This window comes from Marmota flaviventris, chromosome 2, assembly GCF_047511675.1.
Source record: "Marmota flaviventris isolate mMarFla1 chromosome 2, mMarFla1.hap1, whole genome shotgun sequence".
In the NCBI taxonomy this organism is placed as follows: domain Eukaryota; kingdom Metazoa; phylum Chordata; class Mammalia; order Rodentia; family Sciuridae; genus Marmota; species Marmota flaviventris.
The window spans coordinates 149,903,346-149,915,676 of NC_092499.1; the positions used below are offsets into that span (position 1 = coordinate 149,903,346).

The 12,331-nt window shown below is 39.6% G+C and overlaps 1 protein-coding gene across 4 annotated transcripts in view; it reads right to left on the minus strand.

The window, feature by feature from the left end:
* The window catches only part of LOC114080805 (ceramide synthase 3), a 159,471-nt gene that overhangs the window by 116,713 nt on the left and 30,427 nt on the right, over positions 1-12,331 (minus strand). The window contains exon 1 of one of the 4 annotated variants that reach the window (XM_027922421.2): positions 10,740-10,804. The exons of the other annotated variants lie outside the window; for them this stretch is intronic. The gene's annotated coding sequence lies outside the window, so the exon portion shown is untranslated. Of the gene's footprint in view, positions 1-10,739; positions 10,805-12,331 lie in introns of those variants that run through there. 4 annotated transcript variants of the gene reach the window in all.

Genomic DNA, 12,331 nt, shown 5'->3' on the forward strand with positions numbered 1-12,331 from the left:
CGAATATTATTGTGGGTTCAGAAACTCTTCCATGGGTTGAAGACCCTGGAGGGCTGATGGCACAGGATGGGAGAAATTAGAGAGGCTCAAATTATATCTCTCAATATGCACAGAGGCAACAAAATTTGGGCTTTCTCACTTCCCTGGTATATCACTGTAAATCTCACTAAACTTAAATTTCCTCATCTCTTTGAATTAAATGGAAAAATGCATACACACATAGCAATGACCATATGTAGACTATAATTAATAAATTATAAATAGGTTATAAACAACAAATGTCAAGTATAAGTAAGCCAGAATTACCTTCAAACTCAGTAAATTAATTTGATCAATACTTTAGAAAAAGGCACCAGTATTTTTTTTTAAGTGTAGTTGGACACAATGCCTTTATTTTATTTACTTGTTTTTATGTGGTGCTGAGGATCAAACCCAGGGCCTTGCTAGGCGAGCACTCTACCGCTGAGCTACAACCCCAGCCCCAGCACTGGTATTTTTAATGGGAGGATCACACAATTATTATCCGTATGAACAAATGTCTATTATCTCTTTAAGGAATTTACCCCTTTGGCCAGCAATTCTAATGATGAAATTTTAAGGGGAAATTCTTCTTAAGTAAATAAAAAGCTTATAGGCAGACAGATTTGAAGAGGTAAAGTATAAAGTTTGTACCCTGTATCTTCATGCATGGTAGAGATGGCACTTTAACATTATCAACTGATGAATAAATTAATATGCACCATCTGGGGAGTCCCAGAGGTTTCCTTCCCTAGCTCGGTATAAAGATTTTCAGAAAATAAAAATGCTGGGGCTGGGGCTGTGGCTCAGCAGAAAAGCACTTGCCTGGCATGTATGAGGCACTGGGTTCGATTCTCAGCACCAAGTAGGAATAAATAAAAAATAAAGGTTTATCAACAACTAAAAAATATTTTTTTAAAAAATGCTTAAAAGAACATCTTTGCTAAACACTTGCTGGGATTAGAAAAAATAAAGTTCTGTTTTGTTTTGCTGCATGAAGCTGGCAGTTTTAGAACAAAACAGCTAATTTCTTCTGGGCACAACTTTGACCATAATAGCCCTCAAGACAGAACTAGCTCAAAGACGTTTGTCACCATGAGCAAATCCTGCCTTGCTTTACAATTGAGGCACTATGAAATGATCTAAAATGGCCTTTGCCATGCCTCCTGGCCAACATTGGTGGTCACCCTTTTCATTTCACTTTGAGTCAGACTTTCCTAATAAATTGAGTTAATGCTGAGCATTCAGCCTCCTGTGCGTTCACTGCCTAAACCATTCTTCCATTCCCTTCAGTGAATCAGTGTAAACTCACGAAAGAGTAACATAGGTCTGAAGTAGAAACATGGACTCGACATTTCCTCTCTACTTCAAAATACCGCTGAAGTAAAATTCTTTAAGCAGCTGCTGCAAGTCTTTTTCTCTCTCTCTCCAAAAACATCATGGCAAAAATTTTGTGCTCTCCACACCCCCTTCTCTTTCTCTCTCTCTCTCCCCCCACTTTCCCCATACACACACACACACACACACACACACACACACACAGAGTCAAGGCCACCTTGTATGGAAGTTCTCAAGTATTAACACCACCAACCAATGAGGTGGAGACAGTGCCTACCTTTTGGAAATGTCAATCGACAAAAGATGCCCCTTGCTTGTGAAGAGCAGTTAGAGAGAAGTTTCCAGCATTGCAGCCAGCTTTGTTCTCATCGGAGAGCAACACACCTCATCTATGTGTAAGCTCTGAAATTCTTTCAGAGACCCACCCTCGAAAGTTGCAAGTCAAGATTTCTGACTGAGGATAATTGAGTGACGTGAGGCAAAGCTACTGGATGGCACTTTCAGGTTCTTCCTGATGGGATGTTACTTCCTGTTTCACCACTTGGAGAGGGGAAAACTGGAGTTCAGTCAGACACTGAATTACAAGCACATCATTTGCCTCGCAGTCATTAGTCAACCACGGAACAGGATGATTTCGCTGTTTATGTAAAAAGGAAGGGGCTTATGCAGCTGCAGAGAGAAACCTGAAACACTGGGCAACCCTGCGCTCTGGTCTCTGCTGGTTTGACAACTACTATACTCTCTAGAAGCCTGAGAATGCCAGCAGAACTTTTTGCCAACTAAATCACCACCACCACCACACCACAAAATTCATTCACTATGGAGTGTCAGTCCACAGAAATGGGATTTCTCCCCTTGATTCCTGGTAATGGGGAAAAAATTGCTTTTTTGAACTCTATATCATCCAAAAAGTAAAACTGTCTGGAAAACTATTTTTTTTTAAGAACAGTGGAAAGTAATTTGCTTTTGTTTCAGTCCCAAAGACTAGTCATCACAGACAAAGACAAGCGCATTAGTATCAAGAAATAAACATTGTCTCTGTGTGCTTGAAGTACTTCAATTTCAAAGGCAAGTGTGTGTGTGTTTTAGAGTGTTTATTTGCAATGTTGTACCTCTTGGGACCATTTTCACTTTCTCTTGCTGAAGATGAAACAACTCTGAGCTTGGATTATTTAAAAGTGCTTTGACAAGTGAGAAAGCCTCAACAAGTTGATTCAAGTATCACTTGTAAACCAAATATAGTGTCCTAGGTTCAGGCAGCTCCGCCTACTCAGAAAGCCCGATTCAAAGATCTCATTAGCCATCTTCCACTGCTAAGGACTTTTTTCTTTTTCTGTCGGCTGATAGATGACAGCAAATTTTAAAAGGACTGCAGATAGATACCAGTATCAACTCCATTGAAACTCTGAAGTTCCTCAAATTTTGCTAATGAATTTAGATCAAACAAAGAGGACTGGTAAAAGCCCCTTCAACACTAGCTCACTCTACTCTTCCCAGTCTGCCTTTTTCTTCACAGACTCCTTTTTCTCTTAAGGAGTTCATGGATTTGAAAAAAAAAAAAAACATTAGATAGAAGGGTGGAACTTTCAGTGATTGGTTACTAAAGCTGGTAGGTTGTCAATCAGGTCTTGATTATTCCTTGCCAAGGACTGGAAAATCTCCTTGGCTTCCCGACATGGTCTTCCAAGTTCTGGTCCACTTTTTCCAATTGCCCCTAGCTTATCTTCTTAATTACACCCCCCCCCCCCCTTCTCATTCCTCTTTCCCCTGCTGACAAGTCTCTACCAGCCACCTTCCTCCTGTAAGATCAAGACCAAACTCCGGAGCATGACACTGCCTGGTTACAACCTAAGGCTTCAGGTCTCCTTTTGCCCCTTCTGGCTGTGTTTCAGGCAAAAGGATCTGGCAACTTTCAAGCCCTTGGTACCTGCTGCTTTTTCTGTCTTCTCTGACTCCTCCAGCTTTTCAAACAATACTCCAAATTGTGAGCATCCCACATTCACTGGGGAAGAGAATATTCCTGAACCCTATTCAGATTCCTTTCCTCAGACTGAAACAAGCTAAAAGATTACTATAGAACCATCTTTAAAAATACGTTTTTAGTCAAATGTATAATGAAATACATGTTATCTGACAATGAAATATAATGTTCAAATAAAATAGGAACTATTTATTTACACAAAGTTCAATGCCTCCTATACAATCTAAAGATCTCATTAGTATCTACTATCTTTTTTTGTTTTTGTTTTTGGAGAGGGGAACTGAACCCATCACATGCTAAGCATGTGCTCTACAGCTGAATCACACTCCCAGCCCTATCTATCATAGTTCTTGGATTACCGTCAAGGTGTATTTCCTCCTTTTTCAGGAAACAATTGTGAACGGGAGACCATAGCACAATCCATGCTAGAGGAAGGAAAGTGAGGAATTCTGTGGGTTGGCTGAAGACCTCAGTGAGAGCTATGGGTCTATGTGTCAGCCTTCTGTGTTTCCTACAGCTCCTCTGATGAAGATAACCTCAAGGCACAGAGGCGAAAACAAGTATGAATATGATTCTTTCAGAATTCTTTTTGTCTTTTGCATTTATCAGTTCATTGCTAATAGAAAAGAGAGCTCCTGGAAGTATCATGGAAAAAGCAAGATGCATGCAAAGTTGTCATTTCTTCTGGGTAATACTTAACTGTATTGTTATGAGAGAACTTCAGGAGTAAGTGGAAACATTCAATCAGTTATATGTTAAATCCTCAATAGGTATTTAGTCATTACGTCAAACCATTAGAATGTTAAACATTTATTGCATTTAAAAAAGTAAATATCACACCTCTGACCAATGAAATGTAGATAGTTAAGTGTGACATTGGAGTGATTTTGTGGGAACAAAAAGGAACATATTACAAAACGGCTATTTTTGTACACAGAGAAAACTGGATATTAAATGTTATTGAAGTGAGTTATGTGTGAAGTACCTGCCTACCTGGTTCATTTTTTCTTAGTAAAATAAAGGAGAGAAATAAGAGTGAAATAATGGAGGTGCATTAAGTGGATGGGAAGCAAACCCACTCAAGATTCTGGAGGGCCACTTAGGAACTCAGAAGAGGTAAAAGAGATTAAGCAGGATACAGGGAAATGGACTCTGGGCCCCTGCAGGAAGAGAACTAGATATCATGCCAAACACTCCACTAGCCAAAAGCAAAGGTACACAGCTGCCTAGAGTACAGACACAGAAGGAAAGAAAGTAGGGCAGTTTCTGATTGTCTAAGCTGCATGTTATATTTTGAGCCAATCCTTAATCAAACTTTCTAGAGAAGAAAAAAAAATAAGTTAGAATTGACCTGTGTTTTCCTCAAAGAAAGTAATCCCTTCCAACCAACTAAATGTATAGTTTTGACCATATTGTTCTTACTGAGCAAGGCAAATTTTCTGAGTGTTTACTGTCAACAAACTCTATTTCCTTCTAATGTTCAATCTTATTTTCACAGACTTCAAATGCTAAAGTTTGCTCACAGACAGAAATTTTATATAAAAAATGCTACTAAACTATGTATACTTTAATAGGTGGGTGGGGAAACTCCTAAGGGACATAATGAAACAAATGTTCTCACAAATGGTCCCCACCATCCTGGGAATTCCTAAGGAACTTGCCTTAGATGTCTTTATGGTGTTGGTACATTTTTATGCTCAAATACAATTGAGGAGATGGACTCTCATTTAACACTTCATGTCCCACCTTCATGAAAACACAAGCTGTAGCTTTTAAATGAGGAGCTAAGACTACATAATATGGAATCAGGAAAAAGAATGGGCAGATAAAGTTTTCATCACCCCAAATAACTAATCCCATGTTTGTCTCAGACCATAAGCAGATCTTGGTAGGGTCAGCATCTGTAATCCCTTTATCCAATATTGTGTAAGGCATCTCAGTAAAGGGACTTATGAGAGTTGCATCAGCACTAGACAGGTAGGAAGAAATAGGAGGTAAAGGGGAGATTAGTGTTCAAATAAATATTTGGGCTCTCCATGCTATGTCATATGTGAATAAGACAAAGAAACAAAATACATCTTATTCATTCATCCAAGATATATATTGTACAAGATGCTTGAAATACAAAGATGAATACAATGTCATTGGCCTCCTAAATTATGATCTAGCTTTCTCTTCCTCCTGTTCCACCTCCTATCCCATACCCTACTATGCCACCTGTTAACAAACAACTGGGAGAACTGCTGGGGAAACTGGAGACATCCAAGAATGGACCATTATTCAGCCCAGGCTGAATCTCTGATGGGATTTTTAAAGTAGGCTGAAGCACCCTACGAAAAACACAAGCGAGGCTATATGTTGTGGTGTCAGCCAGCTAAGACCCATTTCCAAGAACAAGACACTTGTACCTTCTGCCTTAACAAAAGATTTGGTTACTCTAGCACAAGAGAAATGTGAGCTTGAGGTCAGGGTGCAGGGCTTTGGCTGTTTAGCCGGCTCAGTCATTCTGATCATTTCCATGCTTTCTCAAGGGAAATGTCAACACACTTCCTCCTCTCCATTACTTTTGTGCTGCTGAAGCAGTGATGGTGAACTGGACATCACAGGAGTGACCAGGTGACCAACAGTGGTGTTGAGATATATTCCAATCTTAGGAGGTTGTTTCCTTTGTTTTTTTGCTCCAAGAAAGAGGGGAAGAGAAAGAGAGAAAGAGAGGGAGGGAGGGAGGGAGGGGGAGAGAGAGAGAGAGAGAGAGAGAGAGAGAAAGCAAGTGCTGCCCTCCTGCTTACCCCTACCAAGCAACCTCAAAACACAGCCTTCTTCGCTGGAGCAGCTACGCTTTTTTTTTATTTTTATTTTTTCCTGTTGCAGCACTGGGGATTGAACCCAGGGCCTTGAGCATGCTAGGAAAGTGCTCTACCTCAGAGCCACACTCCCAGCCCAGAAGTTATGATTTCTTTTACAAGTTCCATTAAATTTAAACCTCATTGACTGTTTATTTCCTAACTGGATGCCAGAATTGTGATCCCCACCTTATTCTCCATCATACCCCAATACTAAGCTGCCCCTCAGTGGAGCTATTCTAGCTCTGACCTTGACTCATGCCTCATCTGTGATTTCTCCTTATCCAAGCTCCTGCCATTTCCTCTAGCACATTGCCTATCAAATCAACCTTTCTCTTTCTTAAATCTTTACACTTAATCACACCTTAACTTCATTTTATATGCAGCCCCATAGTACGACACAAATAGTATAGCACAAATTACTTTTGTAATACCACTTGATCAGATGATGATGATGATGTGTGTGTGCGTGTGTGTGTGTGTGTGTGTGTTCATATGCACACACAGGCAGGCATGTGCCTTATTCCCAAGAGGCCATAAACCCTATGAAATCAGATCTTTTCCCAAAAATATTACAGGGTTTATAGAAGACATTTTATGTATATCATAGTATGAAAACATACTCTTATCTGAGGACAGTATTATACTATTATTTTATCTGATGGTTATCCACTATCTCACCCTCTGTTTTAAGCTTTATATACTTTATTCTTTTGCTTTCCTTCTTCCATGATTTTAAATATTTTTTAGTTGTCAATGGACTTTTTTTTTTTTTATATATGTGGTGCTGAGAATCGAACCCAGTGCCTCACACATGCTAGGCAAGCCCTCTACCACTGAGCCATAACTCCAGCCCTTTTCCATGATATTTAATTCAATCAACAATTATAGGAAACTTTCAGTGAATAAGACAGATGTGGTTCCTGCTTTCTACTTACTTAGAGTCTACAGCTTTGGCTATGGCTGGAAAAAGCAAGCCCATTCCCTTGAATGGGGGCAGTCACCCACTCTCCCTCTGCTGGAGATTATCAACAGGTCAACTGTGCTTCCTGGCAAGTATGAGGGGTCCAATACTTTAGAAGGCATTAAAGGATACGAACAAAACACCACATACGAGTTGATTATGATCTGTTTCTTACTAGCTTCTACTTAGAACTTAAATTAGGAAAAAGAATCTTTTTTTGAAACTCTCTTGCATTAGGCTGGTTTTGAATTAGGAGTTCAGATGTCACCTAATCTGTTTCACTGTTGGGTGTTGTTGGAAAATGTTGCCTATAACAGGGATGATTTCTACTCACTTATCTCTTTTCTGATGGAGGCCTCATAGCTTCCATGAAACAATCCTATCAAAAACTATCTTCTCATCATATCGACCACGTGTAAAAATTAAGTATACTAAAAACTAATAATACATGCCACCATATGTTTAGATCAATATTTTGTAACTATAATGCTCATTCATTTAGACATGCATGGAGCTCCCATCACAGCCATTATGACCTCAGTAAGCATGGTTAAAATAAAAAATGGTTTGCTTGATCATGTTAAACTACTGCAGGGCCATTGAGCAAAATGGGATACTGGCCACTTACAACCGAATGTCTGCACTAAACAGAGGATAAATAGCATGGAGGGAAATTCTCTCCTGGAAATATAGTCCAAACTTTTAGCTATTTAAGTCCTCAAAATCAAAATTAACCGAGTCAATCAATAAGTAAAAATACAAAATATAAAATAATTATTATAATAATCATTAAATTGCCAAACTTTAATTTTTTTTTAATTTAACAAGGCTGAAATGGAATTATCTGTCAATAATAACAGTCTCAAGACTGTTATTCAGGTCCTAAATTTTCTGAGAAAAATAATGTAATAACTGGATCAGACCAGAAAATTCTTGAACTGTTCAACTTTTTAACTGGGTTTTGGCAGGGACAGTGTAAAGTGAAGCTCTTTGTATGGTCACACATGGCAATAGTAGAGGTGATCTTTAAGTCATGCATATTTTTATGGTAACAATGATGGCTTACGGCTTCCATAATCAGTAACCACCAGAGTGACTGATCTCACATATTGGAGCAATTCTGCCATTTCATTCCTTAAGTGTCAGGAATAATCTATAGTTAATGTGATGGATCAGACACCAAAACACATGCCATATTAATGTTATGTAAAGTCAATGTAAAACATGAAGTTAATTAGGACAAAAATACCATTTGACTCTTCTACATATCCAATGATATAAATAATTAGTATTTAAAGTAATCACTACTGAAAAGCCTCTTTGTATATATATATATATATATATATATATATATATATATATATATATATAACATATTTATCCTGGTCCAAACAAATAACTTAATTTTTTGTTGTAAACTACAGTAAGTACATTTTACATCATGAGTTAACATAAATGTGTGTGTGTGTGTGTATATATATATATATATATATATATATATATATTGTTATTCTTATCTATGTTATTTATAATGTACTTTATTGTCTATATTACCTATTCTAGTTTAATCTGACTCCTTAATTTAAAAAACTTTGGTTTGGACCCACTAAGTTGATTTCATGACCTATTAGTAGGTGATGACACATGATTTACACTGTGTCATCAGCTGCTTTACATTTTATACAACTCCACATGTTACATGTCATTCTAGTTGATTTAAAGACATTTTCTTTTTGCAGGGGGATGCAGGTGCTAGACATTGAACCCAGGGCCTACCCCTGAGTCCCAGTCCCAAAAGAAAACTTTGGGTGAGCAGCAAATATCCAAGAGTGAGTTAGGTCTCCAAACTATGACTACAAACAAGACAGTGGGTATCTTGTTCATCTTTGAGACTCCAACACCCAGAATCTTAGTAGGTCCTAGGCACATATTGGGCCTTGATAACTTTGTTGAATTTTAGAATAAACAAAGGGTGTGTTTTTAATGTTTGTTTAGACTCATGGATTAAAGATATTAATTTTCACTCGCCCTACTTAAAGAAGGCTTTGTGGCCAGCGGTAACAAAGATGTTGGTGGCACACAGAGTCCAGTTCAGACCACCAGCCCACTTGCACACAGGCTCCAGGGCTCCCTGCTGAATGCCTCGGAACCCAGCAGACGTCTAGACTAGCTCTCTCCTTAACTAGATGGGGGTAATAACGTGCAGAAAAAAAAAATGGAGGTAACCCAGCCACCCTTCTTTCTACTCCGCATCACAAAAACCTGGGAAGGCAAAGCAAAGATGAAAAACCACTGGCCACCCAAGTCCTGAGACGTGCCTAAAGGACTTTTTAAGGTTGACTATGTGAGGGCTGCAGTTAGAGGGGCGGCGACACAGCCCCTGAGGACATGGCCTGCTGGGCCTGCTCCTGGTCAGAGGGTCCCAGGACCTGCACTCGTCTTGTGAGGAGACAGAGACTCAGTCTTGGCCTGCGCGGGGACAGGGACTCTCAGCCTTGGTGGTGGTCTGAACCAGAGTGGGCAGGGCTGTGCCCTTGGCCAGGCCCCAGCTCATCCTTGGGTTTACCTTTCTCCTCCTGTCCTCAGGCCACGGAGCTTCCTCGAAGCCCGCGAGGCGGTCGCACCCGTTGCATCCTGGGAGAGGCCCCAGGCCGGGCGCTGGACACGTGGGTGCAGGGAGACCCCAGCGGGTCAGGCCATGCGCCCAGGGGTAGCGGCTTCCTTTATGGCTGCTCTTTCCTGTTGGGTACTTTATCTGGGCCACACTCACCTTGATGAGCCAGTTGACTTGGTGATATGGGCTTAAAGGGGCTAAGCCACTAGCCTGGGCTGCTCAGCTAGGTGGCTTTGGTGGCTTTGAACCTGTTATGTTTTATGATTGGAAACCTAGAGCCATTACACAATCTCTTCAGAGGGCAAATAACATTGTAACTGGTCTACAGCTTCCCGAGGTAAGGGAAGGAAGGGGAAGAATTATTCTAGAATAATTCTTTTAGCATCCATGCACTCTCTAAGCTGGCAAGCCTTAGCAGAGATTTCTCATTAGAAGGCTGAATTAACAGGACAGACTGATAAATAGAAGTTAAACAAATGGAAGCTACTGCAAACATCTCCAGCAATGAAGTGAAGGGCTTATTTTCTGAATATTTGATTAAAATAAAAATCTATGAAAACTGGCACAGTGGCACACACTTGTAATTCCAGCTACTTGGGAGACTGAGTCAGAAGAATCACAAGTTTGAAGTTAACTCAGGCAACTCAGCGATCCTGTCTCAAAATAATTTTTTAAAAAGGGCTGGTGGGTGTAGTGTAGTTCAGTGGTAGGTCACCTGCCCAGCATGGACCATGCCCTGGGTTTGATTTCCCCAGTATCACCAAAAATAAATTTCTAAACAAATCCCCAAACAAGTATATTTTCCAAATAATTAAAGGAGACAAATACAAATTACTAACAATCCATATGTAACCCAAGAGAAAACAAAGGAAACATCAAGAAAGAATAAAATAAGATGGAAAATATGGAATTTCGTGTATATGTGTGAGCTCGTGCCCCAGTAAAACTTGATCAAACAAGTGACAGGCTGTAGTTGCTGACCTCTGATATAGAGCCCAATGACAGGATGGGCATCAGGGAGTCGTGGCGGAGTGTTCTGATCCAGCTTCCACACTTCCTTGGATCTAATCAGGTAGTAGGAAAAGTAAAGAGCTCGTATCTGGTTTTCATTTCTACTAACATGGATTCACCTTTACAATAAAATTCATTTAATGTGTTCAATCTCAATATGTATTTGCCAAATGCCTCATTTCAGTATTTGGTTTGTATCTACATACAGCAAATATGTTAATTAATGACAAGAAAAATAATTTAAAAGGCTAACTACATGTATGCTATGCTTCAATGAAAAGCTGATTGCATTTATAATAAAAATTCCATTTGTTATGTGCTGCTTTTAAGTGATCAAACTAAAGTAATCATACTAAAACATTCAGATTAAAAGTGATACAATATCCAGGTAGAATCTGAAAGCCTCATCCCAATGCTCTTTTCTCTAGATACTACAGTGTTTCTTTTCCCCTCCCTCCCTCCCTCCCTCCCTCCCTTCCTTCCTTCCTTCCTTCCTTCCTTCCTTCCTTCCTTCCTTCCTTCTTCACAGCTCAAGCAGCAGAGCCAGGTGGACACTACTGACTGCATAAGGGTTCCAGCATCATCTGTTTTACATACCACTATTCCAAATGGCATGCTGCTGTGTTTGTGAATCCAATCTCCCACAGTGGGTATGTCACCACTGACCTACAACAAATTGAAATGACACATTGTTTCTGGAGGTGGCTCTTTGTCATCCTCCATAGCAGACTATTAAAGAACTAAATAAGCAGCACTGTTTACTTTTCACAATGCTGTTAAAAAAAAAAAAAAGCCTCTGATGGAATCCTGGAGGTTGCTCTCTCCTTGCCAATCCAGGAAGTACATAGTGCTCATTTCAGATCTGTTTCCAAATCCCCACCTGGAGATGTGTTGGCATGCTCTTTTGCCCATATAGGCTTTTCAGAGACTGCAGCTATTTCTGATTATTCCCAAATATTCTCTGATTCCATTATTAATTCGTAATAAAATTCACCTGTACAGGGGAGAAGTTGTTGCTAATTAATTTTATTTTCCAGTTAATCAATGAGCTTCCCATCTGGGTGATCATCAAATCATTTATTGGGCATGTTAAAAGTGAAATGTAATTAAGAGGGCACATGCCAGGGGATGAAGCTATAGTACAGTGGTAGAACAGTTGCCTAGCACACATGAGGCCCTAGGTTCAATTCCCAGTACCTGCTCCTTCAAAGAGACCACGTACCATATCCAAGCAAGGAATACTAAATGTAGCAAAAATGATTTACTTGTCACAATCTAGTAGGTAAAGGAAACCTTTTCTTTATCATGGAGAAAACTAGCAAAATCATGAAAACAAAAGTTAAAGACAATTTACAGGAAAAAGAATAGAGAAAAATCCAATTCTGTTTTATGCAAGTAGGCTCTACTACTCATTGTGTTCTACAGAAAACAAAGATACCCAGTAAGCCTGGTGCAGTGATGCATTCCTGTAATCCTAGTTCCTCAGGAGGCTAAGGCAGGAGGATCACAAGTTTGAAGCCAACCTCAGCAACCTAGAATGTGTCTCAAAGTAAAATATAAAA